General features: G+C 34.4%; 1 protein-coding gene and 1 long non-coding RNA gene across 13 annotated transcripts in view; one reads left to right on the top strand and one right to left on the bottom strand.

Annotated features, from left to right (window-relative positions):
* FUT8 (fucosyltransferase 8) overlaps positions 1-24,695 on the bottom strand; it is a 301,575-nt gene that overhangs the window by 184,711 nt on the left and 92,169 nt on the right. For 3 of the 12 annotated variants that reach the window (XM_077909648.1, XM_077909647.1, XM_077909652.1), the window contains exons 3-4: positions 13,757-13,830; positions 9,314-9,418 (exon numbers count right to left, since the gene is read on the bottom strand). The exons of 4 other annotated variants lie outside the window; for them this stretch is intronic. The gene's annotated coding sequence lies outside the window, so the exon portion shown is untranslated. Of the gene's footprint in view, positions 1-4,482; positions 4,628-9,313; positions 9,419-13,567; positions 13,667-13,756; positions 13,831-24,695 lie in introns of those variants that run through there. 5 more of the 12 variants (XM_077909645.1, XM_077909644.1, XM_077909646.1 and 2 more) reach the window with 3 other exon arrangements.
* On the top strand, positions 4,696-6,708 carry LOC144320745 (uncharacterized). Its single transcript, XR_013386349.1, has 2 exons — positions 4,696-4,832; positions 6,601-6,708. It is a non-coding gene; the product is annotated as an uncharacterized LOC144320745 (long non-coding RNA).

The following is a 24,695-nucleotide window of genomic DNA, read 5'->3' as shown; positions in this document are numbered from 1 at the left end:
TTCAGCCACTCTGAAAAACAGTGTGGAGGTTCCTCAAGAAGTTAAAAATAGAACTACCCTATGAACCAGCAATTGCACTACTGGGTATTTACCCCAAAGATACAGATATCATGAAATGATGGGACACCTGCACCCCAATGTTCATAGCAGCAATGTCCACAACAGACAAACTGTGGAAGGAGCCATGATGTCCTTCAACAGATGAATGGATAAAGAAGATGTGGTAAGTCACACACCTCTCTCTCTCTCTCTCTCTCTCTCTCTCTCTCTCACACACACACACACACACACACACACACACACAATGGAATATTACTCAGCCATCAGAAAGGATGAACATCTACCATTTACACTGATGTGGATGGAACTGGAGAGTATTATGCTGAGTGAAGTAAGTCCATCAGAGAAAGACAATTATCATATGGTTTCACTCATATGTGGAATATAAAAAAATAGTGAAAGGGACCATAAAGGAAGGGGTAAACTGAGTGGGGAAAAATTAGAGAGGAAGACAAATCATGAGAGACTCCTAACTCTGGGAAACAAACAAAGGATTGCAGAAGGGGAGGTGGATGGGGGAATAGGGTAACTGGGTGACAGACACTAAGGAGGGAACATGATGAAATGAGCCCTTGCTGTTAAACTGTATGTTGGCAAAATGTATTTAAATAAAATTAAAATAAAGTCCACAATATCGTTGGGTTATAGTCAGCATTTTAAAAAAAGAAAAAAACACTCCTCTTCATCATTCGTAAATTCATTCTTATTTACCCACTGCCCCACTGCCTACCATGTGTTTGGCACTATACTAAGTGCCAAGGATACAATGATGACAAAACAGAGAGAGACTCCTAGGTGGCTCAGCAGTTGAGTGTCTGCCTTCGGGCATGATCCCGGTGTCAAGGGATCGAGTCCTAGGTCAGGCTCCCTGTGAGGAGCCTGCTTCTCCCTCTGCCTCTTTCTCTATGTCTTTCATGAATAAATAAAAATTATAAAAAATTAAAAAACTTTAAAAACCAGAAATAATGCCCATTTTAGTGGACCACAGAATCTACTGGGAAAGTAAAAATGAAACAAATAATTACACAATTAATTTCTTATGTTTCTAAATATGTTGAACCTACACCCAATACAGGGATTTTGAACTTCTCTGAAACACACTTGTCCAAATATCCACCACAGTTCTTTCTTTATCAAATTCAGGACATCATTCAATGATGATCTTTTCAATAAAACCTTCCCTGACCATTCTATACAAAAATGGTACTCCCCACTCCAACATTCCCTATCACCCTCCCTGATGTACTTATTGTTCTCTAGAATATTTATCACCATCAAACATACTTATTTGCTTATTATTTGTATCCCCACTAGAATATAAGTTCCACAGGATAATTTGTTTAGGCTGTTGATTAGTATCACTCAAAGTCTAGAACAGGGCCTATAATATGGTAGATACTGAATATTGTTGACTAATGAATAAATGAGTACAACGAAGGAAAGTCCAAGTATAGTGACAGTGTATAAAAGAAGAAACCATTAATTTCATTTAAACTAACATACACAGGGACGCCTGGGTGGCTCAGCAGTTGAGCATCAACCTTTGGCTCAGGGCGTGATCCTAGAGTCCTGGGATGGAGTCCCACAATGGGCTCCCCATGGGGAGCCTGCTTCTTCCTCTGCCTATGTCTCTGCCTCTCTCTCTCTCTCTTTTGTCTCTCGTGAATAAATAAATAAAATCTTTTTTAAAAATTTAAAAAATAAACTAACATACACAATGTTATTATTCATATACATGTTATGTAATAATTAAATAGCACTTATAAATGCTATCTATCATTCATGTCTATGGTATTAATTTAAGCATTTTGTTTCAGATTTTCTGTAATTCCTTTCTTATTTTTAAACATTTAAAGTATTTATAACAATGACTTACTGCTAAAGAGATTCACAATTTTATTCCAGAAGGAATTCAACATCTAACAAAATGATTTATTCTTCATTCTATAAACTCTTTCACCTTAGAAAATGAAGACAATATGGGATGTACTATTCTACCTGGATTTGATATTACCATACTCTTAAACTAGAGCAGGCAACAGAAATGAAAAACTAAAAATAAAGAGAGAGAAGGAAAGGACCTAAAATCACCTTCTAAGGTTTATAGTTTGATTACTTTGCTTTATATGCTTAGTGCGTGAAGATTTTATACAATTATGGCACTTACAGCTAAACACCTAGAAAAAAAATTGTCTCAAGTTTGGTGTATCACAGTCCAAAGGACTATGTGGCCTGACAAAACTCTTGTTTTGAAGAATGATACTATATTTTTATACATACATAAATATAGTATATTTATACTTAAGCAACATTAACTTATCATTTAAACAAGTATTTAACAAGAGTCATTTTTAAAACATTTAAAAAGATAAAAAGACCCTGAGACAGTTTTGAAATTCAATCACCTATCATTTGAAACTCCAATAATCAGAGTCAACATGATCTCCAGCAGATAAAGAAAAAAAATGAAATTTCTATAGTATTTCTAATAAAATGAATTTGTTATGAATAATCTATGTGCACAATGGAATTTTTCACGTCCTCTAATTTTTCTTGATAAAAACACAACTTAGAACAAGTAATTTGAAGAAAATACTTGAAGAAATAATCTGCCCCATTATACTGTGAAAAATCTAAGATTATTAACCAGCTATCACCAGGACTCCCAAAACACATGTATTCCTTTCCCCTAATTAAGAAAATCAGGAGCCCATGGGTGGCTCAAGTCGGTTAACTGTCTGCCTTCCACTCAGGTCATGATCCCAGGTCCTGGGATCAAGTCTGCTTCAGGCTTCGTACTCAGTGGGGAGCCTGATTCTCCCTTTCATTCTGCCTCCCTCCCCACCGCCCCCCACTCCCCTTGTGCTCACTCTCTTGCTTGCTCTATCTCAAATAAATACAATCTTTAAAGCAAAAAAAAAAAAAAAAAATCAGTAATCATACTAACAAGAAGCAAAAACAAATCTTCAGGTAAAAAATACAGTTCAATCTAATATCTATTAATATCTACATCCATACTAAGTTTTCAAACACACAAAAAAGCTAAAGAATGTTCTCAGTTCTCCATCATTTAATTATGTGGATATTCCTCAAAGTATCTATAAAAATTAAAATCACTATAAAATAGTTTCCTACTATTACACACATTTGCAAATGTTACTATTCATTTTAAAAATATACTCTATATTGTAAAACAAAGCAAACAACCACAGAAATGTATAAAGGATAAAGAAAAGGTCATAGGAAACTTACCCTCTAAAAGAATAATTCACAGTTACCATTTCTGCACCCTCTCTCAAGATATTATACTTAAATATAATCTTACATTAAATGATTCATTGCATATATCCTATTTTATAGCCTACTTTAATTTATTAGTAAAGAACACCTTTCATGTCAGCCAGTATATATCTTCATATGTCATTATCTTTAAAGGCCCCAGTGTATATTACATTCTATGTATTACCATAACTTACTTAACCATTTTCCTTATTAATAAATACTTGAGTTGCTTCCATTTTTTCATCTTTTAAAATGCACTATCTATAATACAATGATTGGGACATTCTTCACTACAATGCCCCTTACTCCAAAACCTTCTCCACAAAACAGAACTCATTTATTCAAGTATTTTTTAAGTGCCCATTATGTTCCACTGACTGTTCTAGGCAATCTAAATTCCACAAGTGTAGGGACTGATTCCATTTTAGCCACTTCTTTATTTCCTATGTTTAGTGGATTGTCCAGTATATAGTAGACTATTATATATGTGTTGAATGAATGGATGATCATCCTTGTTCATTCATCCCTTCACTTTTTTGTGTTGACTCTGAAATTAGCTGTTTTCTTTTCTTTTTTCTTTTTTTTCCACTCTGCAGAGTAATGAGCCTATACATGTCTTTACCACTCACAATGCACGCTCACTACTGGGAGCCAAGTAGATGAATATGGAGAAAAAAGACAGTACTACAGCATCATCTTTTGGGACCTCTGCTTAGCTGTGTTTAAAATTTTCAAAGTTTCTTTCAAGCTTCAAAACATCATCCTTAGGAAATGTGAATCTAACAGCTAGCTAGCTGTATGTTTTCCTTTGGTCTAACATTTCAGTGGAAAAGAGTAGTAGTAACACTCTCCAAAAGGTCCAGCTGGCACACACAGAGAAACCTTAAAAATCCAATTAAACTGAAAAATCATGATTGAATTCATAAAAGATTTATACTGTTTTTCCAGGAAAGATTCTTTGAGAGAGATAAAAAGACCATTGAAATACCAAAATGTTTATATTCTGATCAAATTTTAGCTTTTAAAATTGCTATGTAATAGATCTGTTGAGATATCTTATTTAGAGGTTATACAAACCTATTCTATTTTCTCTCATTTGGAAAATCCGGGTACTATAGAGATTAAATTAGGATTACAAACCTGGGAAGAACCTTGAGACACAGAGAGTTCACCCTTCTGCCTTTTACTCATTTACACTTAGGCCAGTTTATATACATAAGAAATGTATCCACAACAAGAATTACTCAGCTCAGGGTGGGGATGGGGTTAGGAGATGTGATCAGAGTTAAGGTGGAAGTCTGGGAAAAGAATGTTCACTCACTCTAAGAATGTTTTCATTAGAGAAAATTGTTTAGAGGAATGTCATGATTCAACTTCCATTTTAGTATGGCTCTAGAATTTGTGCTTGAATGTTAAATGCACATGTTAAATACATATGCTTGAATGGAACATCCATGTTGATAATGGTCAAGTACTTTGCCTCCTAATTGGTAAGAACAACATGCAAAAATTTAGTAAGAGAGGATGTTGGTTTGTATTAGATTGTGAATACCTCTTCAACTCCAAAAAGCATATGCTACCTATCAATGTGTTCTTATTAGCACACCAATTATTATTAGATTGTAAGTTCTTTAAAACAGTATATCATGATTTTATAACTCTTTTTTTTATAAATTTATTTTTTATTGGTGTTCAATTTGCCAACATACAGAGTAACACCCAGTGCCCATCCCATCAAGTGCCCCCCTCAGTGCCCGTCACCCATTCACCCCCAATCCCCGCCCTCCTCCCCTTCCACCACCCCTAGTTCGTTTCCCAGAGTTAGGAGTCTTTATGTTCTGTCTCCCTTTCTGATATTTCCTACCCATTTCTTCTCCCTTTCCTTCTATTCCCTTTCACTATTATTTATATTCCCCAAATGAATGAGAACATATAATGTTTGTCCTTATCCGACTGACTTATTTCACTCAGCATAATACCCTCCAGTTCCATCCACGTTGAAGCAAATGGTGGGTATTTGTCATTTCTAATGGCTGAGTAATATTCCATTGTATACATAAACTACATCTTCTTTATCCATTCATCTTTTGATGGACACTGAGGCTCCTTCCACAGTTTGGCTATTGTGGACATTGCTGCTATAAACATCGAGGTTTAAAAAAAAAAAATCGAGGTTTATATCTCCACTATTTAGACTACCCTATAGGTATTTAATAAATATTCATTGGTATCACTGAAAATATAGGTATTTATCTAGTCTATGTAAATGAAATTTCATTACCACAAAAATTCTGAATATTAAAATATACTAAAAACATATTACTACACTTGAACATAGATACTTGCACAACAAAGTTCACAGCAGCATTACTCACAACTCAAATGTCCACTGACAGATGAATAGATAAACAAAATGTGGCACATCCATAAAATAAAATATTATTCAATCTTAAAAATTCTGATACATAGTGCAACATGGATGAACTTTAAGGGCACTATGTTAAGTGAAAGAACTCAGTCACATAAGAATAAATATATGATTCAACTTATAAGAAGAACCTAAAATTGCCAAATTCGTAAAGACAAAATTAAACAATGGTTACAGGGGTGAAAGTAAGAAGAAATGTGGAGTTAATGTTTCATGAGTACAGTAGTTTTGGATGATGAGAAAGTTCTGGAGATGGTAGTGATGGGTGGGTGTACAACAATGTGAATGTACTTACACTGAATTACCGTGTAATTAATGTTACACTGAATTACATACTTAAAATGGTTAAATGGTAAATTTTACGTTATATGTATTTTACCACAATAAAAAAGGACAAAAATATATTACTTTATAAATGGTTTGCCCAAATAATACTTTATAATTGTACAATTACAGAATTCTAATAGTTCTTAACATTAAATTATTAACAGAAAATGGAGTTAAAAAATAAACACCCAGTTCTATACATATCTGGAGTCTTTAAAAAAATGAATACAAAAAAACCCAAAAAACAAAAAATACCTTGATGAAACAAAGTTTATTTTGATTTCAGCAATAACTGATAATGCATTTATTCTAACTTTGCAAATCCTATGCCTTATGAAAAAAAATACTCAAACATATGTTTATCTATACTTAAACATAATATGTTTATATGTGTTAACATTGACACATAAATTCATCTCCACTTCTCAGCAGAAACTTGTCTGCACTTAAATGTTTCTGCAACTTAGTTTTCATTCTATTTTCTTTTATCTTTTTCCTTGCAGGTAAAAACTATGCATGCAAAGACTATTCTCTACTTTCTGCGACATTTTCAAGGCAGTTAATAATCTGATAAGAAATACAGCATGTCAAATAAAATGATAAACTGGGAATTCTTGAGAGTGATTAATACTGTGTACACTAAACCATTTCCTAACCTTTGGGAGATGTATAAGAAAATAAGTTAAAATTTACATTAATCTCAACATATACAAAAGCTAATACAACTGCTACAGGACACAAAGAAAAGATATTTTTGCTGCTAATTATTTATAAAAATGATTCACATTCAAATAAATCTAACTGAAATTCATGGAACTACATAATATCCTTAAAAATACAAACTTCCTAGATCAATACAATATACCACACACACACATCAATTTTTATTCTATGATTAACTCAAAGGAATTATATTGATTTAACACAGTTAAATTCAACAATATTGATTTAATTCATAACTACTTTAACATGATTCATTTATGAGACTTCACCTTAATTTACCAATTAAACTTCAATATTGGTTAACTACATCTTTCTCTGGTAATTCACAAACTATAAACTTTTCAGCACCAATTAATTTTCCAAGATCTGTCCACAAAACCAGCATTATATATTAAAGTCTCACTAAAAATGAAGTTACCTAAGATAAAAAGAAAAGCAAAGACAGAGGCATATTCAAGTGTTTGACTTCCTTAGTAACCTATTAAGCAAAAATTAGGTAAACTATTGTAGAGTCCTCCCACAAAACTAAAACTAGAGATGTGTCTTTCCTTATTATGTAAAATATATTGTGGATTTGGTGTCCAGAAGATCTGTCCAACAAAACTCACATATTTACATAAATTTTTAGCAGTTTAAGATTCACATTCAGATTCAACAAAAACTTCTTAGACTACACTATGAATTGAACTCCAACCCACAACTTTATAAAATAGACATTAGTGATCTTATGTTAAAGGAAAATGGGGTTCAGAAAGACAAAATAATTTGAACTTATAATCAGTGACTGGTGATCACATTCAAGAGATGGCATCCAGATATTACTGATACCAAAAAGAAAGAGGAAGAGAAGTTAACACTTGTTCCACGTCAAACATAACCCAGGCACTTGGCACACATTTCCTCATTTAATTCTTACCACTGTTTTGTAAGGTAGGCACAATCTCCATTTTGAAGATAAACTAAGGTAAGAAGTTATTTGACTTGATCAAGGTTTGTACAGAAAATAGGAAGCTAAAACAAGAAAGAAACCCTGGGATTATTAAACACTGATAGATTTTGTCCTCAAACCATAATTGTGATCCAAGGAGGGAAGTTCATTTGACATGTTTTATTTTTGTTTGGGGGGTTTCTTTTCTTTCTTTTTTCTTTTTTTTTTTTTTAAGGGAGAGAATGTGTGAGCAGGGGGGTGGAGAAAGGAGCAGAGGGAGAGAAGCTCAAGCAGGCTCCATGCCCAATGCAGAATCCAACAAGGAGCTTGATCTCATAACTCTGAGATTATAACCTGAACCAAAATCAAGAGTCAGACGCTCAGCCAGCTGAGCCCTTGTTTTCAGTTTTATTTGTTTTTCTACAGAAAAGGGATCAATTTTATCAAATCCATTTAATACAATTTCTAATTCCTTTAAAGAACCATATCTGTTTTGGTGACCCCGGGAAGGTCACTATCATGAGTCTACCAGGCAGACAAATGATAACAATGATTCAGCATTTAGCATGCAAATAGATGTCAACTCAATATTAATCCAATAATCCAATAGCAAAACACTGAATGCCTTTTGTCATTAGAATAGCTTTGTTAAGCATCGGCCCTTCGTGGGCAGCCCAGGTGGCTCAGTGGTTTAGCGCTGCCTTCAGCCCAGGGCCTGATCCTGGAGACCCGGGATTGAGTCCCACATCAGGCTCTCTGCGTGGAGCCTGCTTCTCCCTCTCTGCCTGTGTCTCTGCCTCTCTCTCTGTGTGTGTCTCTCATGGAATAAATAAAATCTTTAAGAAAAAAAAAAAAAAGAATCAGCCCTTCTTGAACCAGGTGCTAATTCTTAAAACAATACTTTGAGCAACAAAGAATGAGAAAGTTTAGAAAAAGATGGTGAAATAAATACTCCTCCTCATTCTACCCAGTGCCCCTACATTTCACTAATTTAAACCTACGATCTGGTCCCTGCTAGCATAGCTCTATAGGACAGCAAGAGCAGGGAGAAAAAGTCTCAGAATGGGAAAGAAACACACCATTTCATATATAGAATCAAACCTCAGTCATTTTCATCTCTCCTTGAGGAAATTGGGCAATGTATCATTCAAACTATTGTCTTCTACTGGCCGATATAACCTTCTAAAATCCAGTTAGAATATTCTCTTCCTTTATAAATTCTCACCTATCCTTTCCCATCTGCTTCTGTTTGTACTCAAAATCTACTAAAAAAAAAAAATAAGGCAGTCAGATATCCAGAGCTCTATTATTTGGGAGCAAAGGTTAATAATTATCATACACTGGCCAAGCCATGAGGTATTCATATTTCACAGTAATTTTCAAATTTTGCTACATGGAATCAAAAAATTGTATGAAATATTCCTAGTAGCTAATGAATGAGAGAGTGCCAGATAGGTTTCATTTATAAAAGTATATAACTCACATATACTTATTCATTAAATCAAACTTGAGGCCAGAAAAATGTATTAAATATCACAATAAAATCGAAGTTCTAAAATTCTTACCCTAGAATATGTAAGAGGTAGAGGGGAGGCAGGTGATAATTTGTTGTATTTTTTTAAATGAGTCCTCATCTTTCTTTTTCTCTGATCTCGTTTATGATGCAAATCCTACAGGAAACAAATTGAAGTCTAAAATGAACTCTGAAGTTTCTGAATAATACCATTTTCATTCCTTTTTTTTTTTAAGATTTTGTTTATTTAAGAAGGAGAGAATGCTCACAAGCAAGAGAATGGAGCACTAGGGGAGGGAGAGAGAGAGAGAGGGAAAGAATTTCAAGCAGACTTCCCACTTAAGCATGGAGCCCAGGGAGGTCTCAATCTCAAGATCATGACCTGTGCTGAAACAAAAGTAGGATGCTTAACTGACTGAGCATCCCTACCATTTTCATTCTTGAGATGTGTATTCTGCTGTTGTTGTATAAAGTAATCTACAGATATCAATCATACCTGGTTGATCAATGGTACTGTAGAGTTCAAATATGTCCTCACTGATTTTTTTGCCTGCTAGATCTGTCCATTTTTAATACAAGAGTATTGAGATACCCAACTATAATAGTGGATTCATCTATTTCTTTTTGAAATTCTGTTTTTGCCTCACATATTTTGATGCATACATATTAGATCAACTAAGAATAAGAAAAATAAAAGTTATTTTAAAGTTATTCAAAAGTTAAAGTTATTTCCTTTTTTAATGTAGATCCAAGTTTCTGGCCTATACAATCTTCCTTCTCTGAAGACCTTCTTTTAATATGTCTTACAAGGGAAGCCCACTAGCAACAAATTTTCTACATTTTTGTCATCTGAGAAAAATCTTTATTCTCTTTCTCTTTTAAGGACAATTTAGCAGGAAACAGAATTCTAGATTGTTGGATTTTTCTCTCAACATTTTAAATATTCCACTCTTCTCTCTTCTTGCTTGTGTGATTTCTGAAGAAAAGTCAGATCTAATTCTTACCTTTGCTCCTCTATAGATAAGGTGTTTTTCCCCTTCTGGCTTCTTTCAAGATTATTTCCTGTTTTCTCTGATTTTCTGCAGTTTGAATATGATATGCCTAGGTGAAGTTTTGGGGACACTTACCCTGCCTGGTGTGCTCTAAACTTCCTGGATCTGTGATTTGGACTCTGCCATTAACTTAGTCAAATACTCCCTCATTATTGCCTCAAATATTTCCTCTGTTCCTTTTTCTCCTTCTGGTATTTCCACTATGCATATATTATACCGTCTGGTTATTTTTTAATTTTTTTCAGGCTTTTTTCTCTTTGCTTTTTAAATCTTTTTTTTTCTTTTTAAGATTTATCCATTTATTTGAAAGAGAGAGAGAGAGAGTCTCAAGTAAACTCCATGCTGAGTACGGAGCCCAACACAGGGCCTGATCCCATAACCCCAAGAACATGACCTGAGCTGAAACCAAGAGCTGGACACTTAACCAACTGCACCACCCAGATGCCCCTCTTTGCCTTTTAGGTTTAGATATATCCTTAAACTCAGACTCTTTTCTCAGCCACGTTCAGTCTTCTAATAAGCCCATAAAAGGCATTCTTCATTTTTGTTACAGTGTTTTTTATTTCTAGCATTTCTTTTTCTTCCATAGAATTTCCATTTTTCTACTTATTGTCCATCTGTTCTTGCTTGTCTATTTTCTTCATTAGAGCCCTTTGCATATTAGATATTAATTGTTTCAAATTCCTGGTCTGATCACTCCAAAATCCCTGCTATGTTTAAGTGATTCTGATGCTTGTTCTGTCTCTGTAAACTGTGCTTTCTGCTTTTTAGCATGCCTCATAATTTTTTTGTTGGAAGCTAGACATGATGCACTGGGTAAAAGAAGCTGTGGCAAACAGGCATTTAGTAATGTTGGGGTAGAAGAAATGTTCTATAGTCCTTTGATTAGGTCTCAGTTTTTTAGTGAACCTGTGCTCCCAAGTTATAACCTTCACAAGTTCTTCTCACTCACTCCACACGTTCCCACCACCTAGCCCTACCCTTCCCCCACAACACACACATGCTGTAGGTCGAACAGGATAGTTAGAGAAAGAACAGAATGGCTAGAATTGGATACTTCTCTTCCCCTACATGGAAGGCTAAAATGAGTTGTGTTTTCCCTTTCCTCCAGGTCAGTTAGGCTCTGATAATACCTTAATAGGTTAGGCACTGATAAAATAACTACTTTAGAGCAAATCTCATTGAGACAAACAGAATGACTTGGCACATTTCAAAATGATAGCATTTTTCTCTAATACTCACTACGAAGACATGGTAAAGTTCCCGGAGGTAAAACCATGAAAGTGTGGGGTTCTTAAACTTGGGCCCCCCCTGGAGTTTTTACCTCACACTGACAATTCATTAATTATATTTCACTTTTTTTCCTACCCAGTACTGGTTCCCTTAAAGGTCTCTGCTCTTACATTCTGCTAGAATAAGTTGTCATTCTCTATATTTGCCTGTCTGTCTCTTCAATTTGGGGTAGTAGCTTGCCTTGTGACCTCGCCTCTATAAAAAAAAAATCTAAGAAAAGTTGAAAGATTTTTCAGTTTGTTCAATTTTTTACTTAGTGCTAGGAGAGAGTGATAACATACATGTCATGTCACACCAAATAATCACTGAAAAATCTCCATTTTTGACTTTTACCTTCACATTTTACTAGTTGGTAAAGTGACATATAACACTCTTATGATATTAAGGAGAGAGAAAAAAATAAAGACCTGTATTTGTCTCAATGGCACATAAATTACCTAAAACATGATTGATCATAGGGTTCATCTATAAGTATCACCAAAATGCAAATTATTAAACAACACATTTCATCCTTGGTTTCTGAAACAATGAAAACACATATATAATAAAAAATTATAGGGATCATTTAGATCCTGCATTATTACTACAAACTAAAATATTTCCTAAATAAAGATCTAAATATTAGATTTCCATAGGGGCGTTTTAAAAATCTATCAGTAAAAACTGCAATCCTCTGATATCTTTGCTGCTTAATTTACAGAAAAATAAAGCCTACTTCTAATTCCTAAAATAGAGTTCTAATGCCTTCTAAACAAACTTGAGTTTTCAAATTCTTCCTCTGGAGGTAAAAAAATCAGTAAAAAACTAAAATTTGTATGTGAAATTTGACACTTGGATGCCAATTCCCAACATTTGCTATCACTATGGAATTAACCTTTATAAATTAATTTACTTAGGAAATCTTAGTCCACTGTATAGTGCTGTCTGCTGTTCTTGGAACAAGAAATGCAGCTGATATTTTTTTTTTCCAAATTACACTGTAAAACAGCTCATTACTCTTTATATTATTGACCTAAACTTTATTCAACTGAGCTTTAACATACTTAATCAAAGACATGCTGGTTAAACAAGATGAAAATATCTAATTCATCTTAAGAAATTTGAAAGCATGTTGCAAATAAGCTCCCAAACAAAGAATGTCAGAATAACCAAACACAAGGGAACATATTAGCAGTACCTTCACTTCACATAAATACAACTTTATTTTATTATTATTATTTCCATATCTGTGATAGATTAGGTACAACAGACATTTCTGAGCCCTTAATATATTGAACAGATGGTGAACCATTACAAAATTAGGAACAAGGGTAACATCTTAAAGAATTACTAATAATCTTGCTCTCCAGCCAGAGGAGAGGCTGCAAAGTTGGACAAATAAATTTTCCTACAACGGTAATGAGGAATTAGGGTGAAATACATAAGAAATTATTTGGGGATGGTCACAAAAAGCATGGAGAAACAGGACTACAGTAATAAGCAAAAAATATATATATGCAAAAGCTCCTAGAAAAAAATATTAATAGACCCAAAAAGGTGTTGTCAAACAAGAATGAAGATGGATGCTTGTGAAAGATAGAAAAGACTGCTCTAAAAGTTCCATTCTTAATTTGCTAAACATAAAATATATTCTTGAAACGCCACATTCCTGCAATCCTCAAAAAAAGTCAATATCTAACTAAAACTAAGACTTAGTACTTGGTGTATTTTCTAGCTAAAGTAATAACTAATAAAAAATGGAGTCAATTATGTCAATTCACAAGAGATAAATGAAAACACCCAAAGCAAAAAAAAAAAAAAACAACAAAAATTAAGCCTCTAGTCATGTCAAGTGGTTATATATGTAAAAATAAACTATTCTGGTGAAAATGGCTAAGAGACAGGATAGCCTAGCAAAGGAGCACAAAATCTACTCCTGTCCTAAAAAAAAGTCACATGAATTTTAGAAAGTCACCGATTACCTCCGGAGCTGAAATAATGTAGTCTCAGTAGAATATCTTGAGGAATGGTGATACAGCGTCAATAAATAATACAGTGCTTTCTGGATAAAGGGACACTACCTAAAGAGAAAAGGATTTCCTAACTTTTAAAGAGAAAATGTTGATTTATTAATAAAGTTATTTCAATACTAACTGTGAAAAACAGCTTACCTCCCTTCCACTGGAACATAAGCTGATATTTCCAAAAGATATTATTGCTTGAATCTGGGTCTCTAAAATTATCACTGTTCAAATGAGAAAAGAAAAGGGTAACAATAATTATCTACAATTATACATTTTCTTTATTGTTAACATGAAACATATCTCACATAAAATCTCATAGACCATTAAAATGAAACACATGTTCCTAGGCTTGAAATCTCTAGAGGTAGATTCTTTGAAGACTGAATAGTTAAAACTAATTAAATAATTCATGATTACTAAATGTGAATACATTTTTTTCTAACTAAAAAAAATTAATATTTACTGTCCTCACACACTTTATTTTTTTTCCCTAAAAAAGAACATGGAAAAGAAGTTCAGCTATACAAAAAGGCTCACTGGAAAATAAAATAAATAAAAATTAAAATAAATAAAATAAAATGATAAAATAAAATAAACGGGGGGGGGCAGGGGCTGAGGGGTGGATATTCAAACAGCTTCAAGGACAAAAAACATGTTCCACACCAGATCATATTTACAGTTCCTCATCTAGAATTCAACTAACATCCAACTGCAGCAATCAGCCAAGCTTGGCAAATTAAAATAACAGTAATTTTGACAGATTATGTTCTATAAATATTCAAATATGGGCGTTTATGTACATGCAAGGGTCTCTATATGCCAATCAAAATGCTTTGTTTAGGATCCTAAAACTGAGCTTTTTTTCACCTTTCTTTTCTGTAGGAATCCCCTGAATCCTTAACTTTCATTTTAACTCTTTCACCTCAGCTGATAAAGGGGCCAATTATTTCCCTATTCATAGCCTGAATTATCATCCATAGCCTGAATTAAAAATTCAAGGATAATATTCATATCAGAGAAAAAGAAAGTACCTAGAATCTTTGAAAAATATAAGTCTGTAAAGAAAAAAAGAAAGATCCAGGAATGGGGATGAGGTGGATACAGAGACGGGATATTAAAGGATGGCAACTGAATAAAAGATTAATGTTTTACACATGTGACCATTTATGGCTTGGTAAAGTCCAAATGTAAAGAACAATTAACAACTTCATTAATTTGGGCTGCATCTAAAGTTCCATTAAGACAAACTACCATTTATTTGGGGTGCTGGGTAGCACAGTCAGTTGAGTGTCTAACTCTTGGTTTTGACTTAGGTCACGATCTCAAGTTTGTGAGGCTGGGCTCTGCACTCAGCACAGAGTCTGCTTGAGTTTCTCTCTCCCTTTCCCTCTGCCCCTCCCCCTTCTACATGCATGCTCTCTCTCTAAAATAAATAAATAAAATCTTTTTAAAAAATAAAAATAAAATAAAAGACTATTTGACTCAAGGCAAGACTCTACACTTTGATGACACATTTAAGTATATGAAAGTGTCAAGAGTGGGGAAATGCAATTAGTATAAACTTCAAGTGCAATTTTTGAAATCTGTAGATAGCTCAATCTAATCAAGAATAATGGCTCTAATGAAGGCAAGATATCTGATACATGAATTTATTAACTGTCCTCCTATCCTATATCTCCCATTAGTCAGTTTCCCTGAAACACGTATGCAATTGCTGAAAAGACCCAGATGTTCCAGAAAAACTATAAGTGATAGACATGCCTCTGCATCCAAAGCAGACAATGCAGTCAGACAAAAATTCAACCTATTCAGAGGCATATGCCCTTCTGGTTCCACCTGGAAAGAAACAGTTAAAAAATCTCAATTAAGATTGCTCAAAATATTTCTAGAAAGTTAAGCCTGCAAGAAACTTTCCCCTTTTGATCACTCATAAAAAATAGTTTTACCTTTAAAAGTAAATGTAAAAATAGTTTTACTTTTAAAAGTAAACTTTTAAAGTTAGACATTTAACCTACTGAGTGAGCCACCCAGGTGCCCCAAGTTTTGTATTTTAAATAAGGGATCTTAAAAAATAGAAACCCCTTTGAGAGCTGAGGAATTAGTATCTAATGATTAAATCTCAGATCTCAAGAAAGCATGTGACAGAGTTTCTTAGAGCAAGTGGCCCCATCCCATGCCTCTTAATCACATTAACTAGACAAGTTAATTTAATAACTCCTTTCATTCCAAACCCTAGACTATAAGAGCATGTGGGAGTACCAGTAGCTAAGAAAGAGACCAAGAGACCAAAAGCCTATGCTGTCACATAACTAGAAAAGGAGAAAACTGCATGTGCTCATTATTTAGATATTGTCTTTCAGCTCCAAACCCACCCTTTCATACTCAGCATAGTGATACTGAAAACAGAACCCTGGAAACTACTTTTCTCTTTTGTCAGCCAGCTTCCTCATGCTGCCAATAAGGGCCGTGAGAAGGAGAAACTTGATTTTTCTAGTCAGCACTGCCTTAGCACAGGCCCCCCCACTCCAGAAGTAGCCCTTGGTGACAGCCACCACTTTTTCCAGCACTCTCAGAAGTATCAGCAGCAGCAATAGGATGCGTGAGGAGAGACTCAAGGAGTCACACTTCTTAGTCCAGTACAGTAAAAAAGAAAACTTCAGGATATTAGCTGCCTTCCATAAAGAGTTCTAACCAGCTACGCTTTATCATCCCTACAGATGCTTAAAATGATAGAAGACAGGGATCCCTGGGTGGCGCAGCGGTTTAGCGCCTGCCTTTGGCCCAGGGCGCAATCCTGGAGACCCAGGATCGAATCCCACGTCAGGCTCCCGGTGCATGGAGCCTGCTTCTCCCTCTGCCTGTGTCTCTGGCTCTCTCTCTCTCTCTCTGTGACTATCATAAATAAATAAAAATTTTTTAAAAATGATAGAAGACAAAGTAAAGGAAGACATAAAATGGAGCTTCTTGGTTTAATGGCTCTCCTTTGAATCACTAAAGTAGTAGCTTTTAATGCTGTCTACACGAGAATGAATTAGAATATTTTTTACAAAAATAATAAAACAGTAATAGTGATGATGCTCAGAACACAATGCCAGAGACCTGATTTAACTGGTCTGAGATGGAGACTGGGCATATTCAAAAAAGAAAACCAAGACAAAACAAAAACTGGAGCACCTGGCTGTAAAGTGTGTGACTCTTGTTCCTGGAGTTCTGGATTTGACCCCTACTCTGGGTACAGAGATAATTTAAAAATAAAATTAAAAAAAAAAAAAAAAACACTCAAGCATTTATAAACTACTGATAGAGGGACTGAGAATAACTTAATAGAACATTCCATAACTTTAATACTCAAGGTATGGCCTAAGGACTTAGCTATATCCAGATTACCAGTGGAATTTATTAGAAAGGTAGCTTCTCGGGTCTTACCAAGAATCTAACAAGATCCCCGAGTAATCTGTGTACACATTAAAGTTTCAAAAATAACATCATTCCATAACATTATGAAAAAGGTTTGAGAGTGTGTGTGTCCAAATTCCAACCTAAAAATAACTAAGATTAATTTGGATTGTTTTTTTTTAACTTAAAAAGAAAAAAAAAAAAAAAAAAAAAAAACATCGTGGGCCTAAACTCACAACTCTGAGACCAAGAGTCATATGTTCTACCAACTGAGTCAGTAGGGCACCCCTAAATATTTTTACTTTTAAAGTCTACTAGAGTTTACTAAGAATACAATGTTACTAAGTGAATAACTTTTAATAATATATATTTATTCAGCCTATATAATTTGTAGGCATTGTTCTTTACAAAATGATTTAATCCTCAAGATATGTCTACAAACCACATCATTTTATAATACCTGTGTTACAGATAAGAAAACTCAGGCAAGATTTATATAAATAGGGATCCCTGGGTGGCACAGCGGTTTGGTGCCTGCCTTTGGCCCAGGGCGCGATCCTGGAGACCCGGGATCGAATCCCATGTCGGGCTCCCGGTGCATAGAGCCTGCTTCTCCCTCTGCTTGTGTCTCTGCCTCTCTTTCTCTCTCTCTCTCTCTCTCTCTCTGTGTGACTATCATTAAAAAAAAATAAAAAATAAAAAATAAAAAAATAAAAAAAAAGATTTATATAAATAGTTTGCCTTAGGTCACACAATTAGTAAGTGGCAAAGCTGAGAATTGAACCCAGATAGTCTTAGCTTATACTTAACCACAAAATAAGGAGAAGGTTTATCAATACCATCCCAAAACATTCTGAAATCATTCAGGAGAAAAGGTATAATTATTGTAATAAGAATACGATACGAGTAAAGGAAAAAAAATCAGTGTGCTTCTCTGGTTAAAAAAAAAAAAAAAAAAAAGACCAATAGAGTTGCAATAGTAATATAATTACATCAACACTGGGGATCCCTGGGTGGCGCAGCGGTTTAGCGCTTGCCTTTGGCTCAGGGTGTGATCCTGGAGACCCGGGATCGAATCCCACGTCAGGCTCCCAGTGCATGGAGCCTGCTTCTCCCTCTGCCTATGTCTCTGCCTCTCTCTCCCTCTCTCTCTCTGACTATCGTAAAATAAAAATTAAAAAAAAATAATAATAATTACATCAACACTGTTAGGAGTCTGTGGCCACCACTTAAAACAGAGAGGAACATGACGAAAATAACTCAGGAAGTTGCTTATAATGACAACACTGTTAATATTTTAGGATAAATGATAAATATATCAATACTTCATGGAGAGACTATCCCATGGAAGAAAGATTTCTGGTAATAATTACTTTGTTACCTACATTTGGGAAATAACTGAAAGCCCATGTTAGGATATATATTCTCCTCAATGCTTCCTTAATTCACTACTACAACTGCTCCTACAACTACCATCGCAACTACCCTCAGAAAAGTAAAATATAAAAGGCTATAATTATTTTTCACAATGAAACAGGCATGACATAAATTTAGTCTAATTTTTTCCTCACTTTACCTCATTGCTCCTAACATCACAAAAGGTCCACTCTCAGCTTCTGTCATAACAGAAGTAAAAATTCCAGTCCCATTACGACCCAAATGTTATTTTTGAAAATATTAAAGACAACTTTTATAAAGACAACTTTTAAAGAAGTCAGACAGAAGCTGTCAGTTAAAGGCCTACAAGTAAGTTATAATAATTCATGTGAATTCTAAATAGCATGATAGAATAGCCGAAGTTCCCAAAGGTAAATAATGTAACTTTACCAGCAAACAGATTGAATTTAAAATATATAAAATTATATGAGTATTTAAAGCAAAGCAACAATTTCTAAGATGTCTTAACCTCATTCCGTCCAAGCATACTCAAAAAAAAAAAAGGTATACAGTACCTTTTTCGTGAACAATGACAAAACTCTGGTGACCTACTTGCTGAGAATGAACAAAACTATAGAAAAAAAATAGAAAATAGAGTTGCTTAACCCATAAGAGCCATGAAAGTGGATGCTGGAACAAGAAAGATTTAAGGACTAAAAATACCAAAGCAAAGACTTGCTGAAATTCAGTCTTCTAAACACCTAAGTATAAAACTATGATTGAAGCAATTCACTGGTTCCTTTGGGTAAGGTTTTACCTGAAGAATCTAAGAAAGCTGAGTTCCAGGGACATCTAGGTGGCTCAGTCAATTAAGCATCCAACTCTCAATTTCAGCTCAGGTCATGATCTCGGGGTCATGAGATTGAATGCTATGTTGGGCATGGACACTGCTTAAGATTCTCTCTCCCCCTCTCCCTCTGTACCACCCTCCCCTCCCCTCTTCTTCCTCTCAAGAAAGAAAAGAAAAAAAAAAAAACAGAAAGAAAGATAATGAAAGAAGGCAAGCAAGATGACAACCATGTGAAGCATTACATGGATGCAACCTGATTTCCCAAAAAATGGATTAAGAGTCTCAGGAAGCCAACATTGACAAAACCCAAAAGAAGCATGCTCTTAGGAGGCAAAGCAACTGTCAGAAAACACAGAAGTGGAGTATTCTTGATATGACTCTTTTCATTAACCAATATGACTAACAAAACTACCCATACCAAAACTCCTTGAAAATTTCCATCAAGTTTTAAGTATCCATATTAGTTATGTAAATTATTTGTAGTTATTTTTTCCTTCTAGTTAAAACCAGAAAATCACTCTCTTCATCTCTCCACCTACCTTCATAATGTGTTCTCAGTTTGCCTTCCTTTGCTACTCTATTCCAAAAGACTACATTATTTGAATAATAAAGTAAAATATGATCTATTTATGAAAAAATATGCCTCAAATAAATTATATTTACTAAATGAGTCAAATGACTAATCACTATTCTTCCTACCATCATACCATAGAAAAATCATATTATACATCATGTGTAAAAATTTAAATGGAAAAAATTTACTACCTTCATCACCAATAGAAAGCTTATCGTATCAAAGAAAAATATTTAAATACACTCGACTCTCTGTGTCTCTCATTAATAAAATAAAATCTTTAAAAAGCAGGGGGAGGGCACCTAGGTAACTCAGTGTTTGAGCATCTGCCACCTGATCAGGTCATGATCCTGGGGTACTGGGATCAATCTCTCATCAGGCTTCCCACAGGGAACCTGCTTCTCCCTCTGCCTCTCTGTGTCTCTCATGAATAAATAAATAAAATCTTTAAAACTACACATTTTAACAAGCTTCCTAAGTGATTATGATGCAGATTATCCTTGAAGCATGCTTTCATATATACTTCACCTTCAAACCACTCTCCGCTTCCCTGTAAGTCCTTTAGGTCTGATCAGACTACCCACTCCTATCCCTCATCTTAACAGTTTCAACTTCTAATTAAATAAATGCTTAGAACTAACACAGAGAAAAAATAATAGCAATCAGTTGTTGGACATATATTACTATGGGCAAGGAACTTTACATAATCTGTTACAGATACCAGAATTAAATGACAGGGGGCAGCCCAGGTGGCTTAGCAGTTTAGTGCTGCCTTCAGCCCAGGGCGTAATCCTGGAGATCGGGATCGAGTCCCATGTCGGGCTCCCTGCATGGAGCCTGCTTCTCCCTCTACCTGTGTCTCTGTCTCTCTCTCTGTCTCTCATGAATAAATAAGTAAAATATATTTTTTTAAAAAAAGAATTAAATGACATATTGCATGCAAAGTCTATAACAGAGTTTTTGGCTAAGATAAGTAAATGCTCATTAAACTAGCAGCTACTTGAAACGAATATCCACATAATACTCTGCGTATGGATGTTTATAGCAGCTTTATTCATAACTGCCAAAACTTAGAAGCAACCAAAATGACCTTTGGTAGGTAAATGAAAAAGTAAACTTTGATACATATGAAATACTATTCAGCCCTAAAAAAGGAATGGGCTATGAAGCCATGAAAAGACATGGAGGAAACTTAAACTGAAACCAGCCAAGCTGAGAAGGCTACATACTGTGTGATTCCAACTGTATGACATATTAGAAAAGGTAAAACTATGGAAACAGTAAAAAAAAAAAAAAAATCAGGGGCTATCCTTGGGTCAAAGTTAGGGAAAGAACACAGGAGATAAAATAAGGGATACTCTGTATGGCATTATAATGATAGATACATGTTATACATACATGTCCAAACCCACAGAATGTATAACACCAAGAATGAACTCTAAGGTAAACTATAGACTTTGGGCAATTACAATAATTTAGTATAGGCTTATCAATTACAACCAATGTACCACTCTGATGGGGAATGTTGCTAACGGAAGAGGCTATGCACATGTAAGGGCAGGGGATATAAGAAAAATTTCTGTAACTTCCTCTTGATTTTGTTGTGAACATAAAATTGCTCTTTAAAAAAGTCTTTATTATTTAAAAAAAAGTCTTTATTAAAAGAAAAGAAGAGCAGCACGTGGGTGGCTCAGTCAGTTAAGCATCTGCCTTCAGTTCATGTCATGATCCTAGGGTGCAGGGATCGTGCCCCGTATCAGCTTCTTTGCTCAATGGGGAATCTGCTTCTTCCTCTCACTCTAACTCATTCACTTTCTCTCAAATGAATAAAAAAATCTTAAAAATAAGTAAATTTAAAAATTCTAAAAAGGAGGAGGAAACAGTAAGCTGCTATTATATTTAATACGAGATTATTTTGTAGGCATGAACCTAAGACATGGTTGTTACTTATTTCCAAGTTGCAGTTGAGAAAACTGATTTAATAACTTGCCTGGGCAAATAATTTGCCCAAGAGATAGTTAAGGAGCAGAGAAAGAATTCAAGATAATACCTGTGACTCCAAAACCTGACCTCTTTACTCGAACCTAGGCTAACTTCCTGAAACAGCAGGGCACAAAACCATTCCATAGTCATAACTACCCTTTACAAGTATTTTCCCAAATCATCCCCAGGTCAATCATGACCTAAGCATGTCTCACAAATGTTACTATATGACTAAGAACTGAAAGACAAGCATAATACTATGATGGGCGGCTAAGGACAGGTAATTATAATAACCAAAATTGAGTATGGGTTAATGAATGAACTACTTTATATTAAGGGATGTTCTACTTAAATATAATAAATATTATAAAGGAGTATTTTATGTTTAAATAAAGGAGTATTTTATGTTTTCACAGCACTTTAAAATTATAAATTAGCAATAACTCCACAACAAGCGTCAGTATGACTGTTAACATTCCAGCAGACAATACAAACAGACAGGTAAATGAAATCTAGTCTAAGTCATTAAGCTGTTTAACTCAAAAACATTACAAAGTCAGTCTCGTGACTTCTCACATCTAAGGACTGTAATCCTTAGTTAAGAGTATAAGAAGCTATAAGAGGGTGAATTCAAAACAACCAGGAAGATTTCTATATTTCATCCATACAAAATATAACATAATAAATACAAAATTCAAAGTTCCCTATCATGATGCCTTCTACTCAAATTTTGTAAAATCTGATTATGTTCCTAATGATTAAGTTTTTTGTATGAATCATTTATTTTTTTTTTAAAACATTCTGGACCTCCTCTCAGAGCATCTGTTTTCCCCTCATCTCAGCTCCCCCCAAATGGCCATCATTTTCTTTCTCCCAAGTACACGTTTAGCTTGCCTGTTTCCAACCAGCTATCTCCAAAGTGGTAAGCACTGGTTTCCACAAACCTCCCCCACACTTGAACCACATTCATAACTAATAAAATATAATTATTCTTGCAAAAATATATATATATATTTACTGATAATGTCCGCATACAACCAAAAGTACAAATTCAGAAAATGGAAATTACTAATGACAAAAGTACACTCTATTCTGTTAAAATTGCACAGAGCAGAATTTATATTTTATCCTGATAACTCTCAACAAATTCATAGAAGTCTTATGGCTGTTATTTAGTTTTACAAACCTTACGATTTATAGATAACTCTAGAAAAATTTTTAATTAAATGCATTAAAATTAGCCTCTTAAATATAAAATATGTTACATAATACAGAACAATATACAAATATAACTCAGCCAAGAAGAAAACATATCTCCCATTTGCTCACCCTCTCCCTAAAGGAGAAAATACCTGTCCCATACAAACCAAAGAGGCTCTGATTCACTGGAATGCTACAGAGCTCAAGGAACCCAAGTACTCTAGGGAGAAGCCAAAGTGATAATGCTTCCTTCTACTGGAGATCTGTTGATTAAAACACATAAAAGTAGGTATCCTACTACCTAAATTTTTACAAAGAATGCATATTACACTTTTACAATTAGACAAGATTTATTGTCATTTTAATGTGGTAAGTTTAAGTTAGGTATATCCTTCTTTTTCCTTTTTTTTTTTTTTTTTTTTTTTAAGAAAAGGCAGCATTAGAAATTCTTGCCTGAGAAAAGTAACCACAAACATTCAATCCCACAAAAATCAAACTATTGAGGCTGCAAAGGGTTCCAGGCAGAGACACAAAGTCCCTGACCAACACACACCCCATGTTTTAAGAGTCAGAACTGTGTACTTCTCCTCCATTGCTCCAGCTACAGAAAAAGTACTGTACTCTATATAGAACCAGAGCCCAGTACTTATGAGATAGCAGAAATTCTCTGGAATCCCCTGCAAGCCCCTCTAACCATGTAACACTCACAGAACCTCAAACAACAGGAAGCCTAAACATTTGGTAAATCTTTGCCCATCCCTTCTTACTAAATATAAAAAAATATATTCTCTTCCTGAGCAGATTCTCTAGCACAACTGAATAGTGAGTGATGCCTTTTTGGCTCCAGATCAACCTCCACTCTTTGTGTTATACACAGAGAATAAACCATCTATTTGTAATTCAATCAGAAATCCTTTATGAACATAACAAGAGGAATCAACCTTTTATCTTTTAATGGGGCATAAATGCACTATCCAATAAAGTAGTTAGTAGCCAAATGTGGCTATTCAGTATGTGAAATATGGCTAATTTCTTTGGATTAGCCATATTTCTAGAGAGTTTCTATAATTAGCCATATTTTCTAGAGAGTTTCTGTAATTCTGAGATTCTGTATGTGTAAAATACACACTGGTTTCACTCTTACTTGGCAGAATGCAAAATATTTCATTGATATTTTTATATTAATTAGTTGAGATAATATTTTTAATATATTAGGTTAAATAAAATATATTATTAAAACTACTTTCACTTGTTTCTTTTTACCTTTTTTAATGTGGCTACCAGAAAATTTAAAATTACATGCATGGTTCACATTATATTTCTAATGAACAGTGTTGGTCTATAAACTAGTGATCAGTCATAAGTTCTTATGAAATTATTTCTATGTCACCCTCATGCCCAAGTAGCATCATAAAATCTAGTCATTACAACAGCCTAAACAAAACTCCCTTTCTCTCTGATTTACAAAGTAGATTATATTCATATTCAGGTTCCTTCCTTTCTGATACCTTCATGTTGTCTTAAAATGTTGAATAAATTCTATAATATTTCATCTCCTCTACCCTACCCTCTACCAACCAAGCTACTGGCCTTATCATGTTCATCTTTTATCTCTAATGAGTATACCATACTTACAGAAGGGGAGGCTGAGAATTTTTCTTAAAAGGGCCTCCAGATTAACAAGCAGTATGTGGTAGTTTTAGAGT

This window comes from Canis aureus, chromosome 9 (assembly GCF_053574225.1).
Source record: "Canis aureus isolate CA01 chromosome 9, VMU_Caureus_v.1.0, whole genome shotgun sequence".
Classification (NCBI taxonomy): Eukaryota; Metazoa; Chordata; class Mammalia; order Carnivora; family Canidae; genus Canis; species Canis aureus.
The sequence above is the reverse complement of the archived record's forward strand: the minus strand, read 5'-3'. Positions and strand labels throughout refer to the sequence as shown.